Source organism: Halyomorpha halys, unplaced genomic scaffold (assembly GCF_000696795.3).
Source record: "Halyomorpha halys isolate HHAL.00 unplaced genomic scaffold, Hhal_1.1 Scaffold1310.1, whole genome shotgun sequence".
Taxonomy (NCBI): Eukaryota; Metazoa; Arthropoda; class Insecta; order Hemiptera; family Pentatomidae; genus Halyomorpha; species Halyomorpha halys.
The window spans coordinates 328,711-329,076 of NW_027108292.1; positions in this window are offsets into that span (position 1 = coordinate 328,711).

The window sequence follows — 366 nt, forward strand, 5'->3', positions numbered from 1 at the left end:
TATATATATGTATATATATGTATATATGTTTTTAACCACTAAAGCCATTTTCAAATTTACCTTTTCCTACTTCATATTTCCGTGATTTCAATCTTAAGTACTCCTAGAACAAATTCCTCCTCTTTCCTTCTCCCCCACACCGAATAGTTTAATATGAAATGAAATATTTTCTGTTCAAGAGTTTATACGTTTGTACATTGCTGGAAGTATGATGATTGAAGTAAAAATTATATTTCAGTTCCATTGAAAATGAGAAAAAAAGAAAGAATGTTCAGTATCATGGGCGTACCTAAATCAATCGAAACTAGGAGGGGGTGGCGAGTCATAGTCAATGAGGTTGTGACATTTAACCACGGAAAAGAAGAA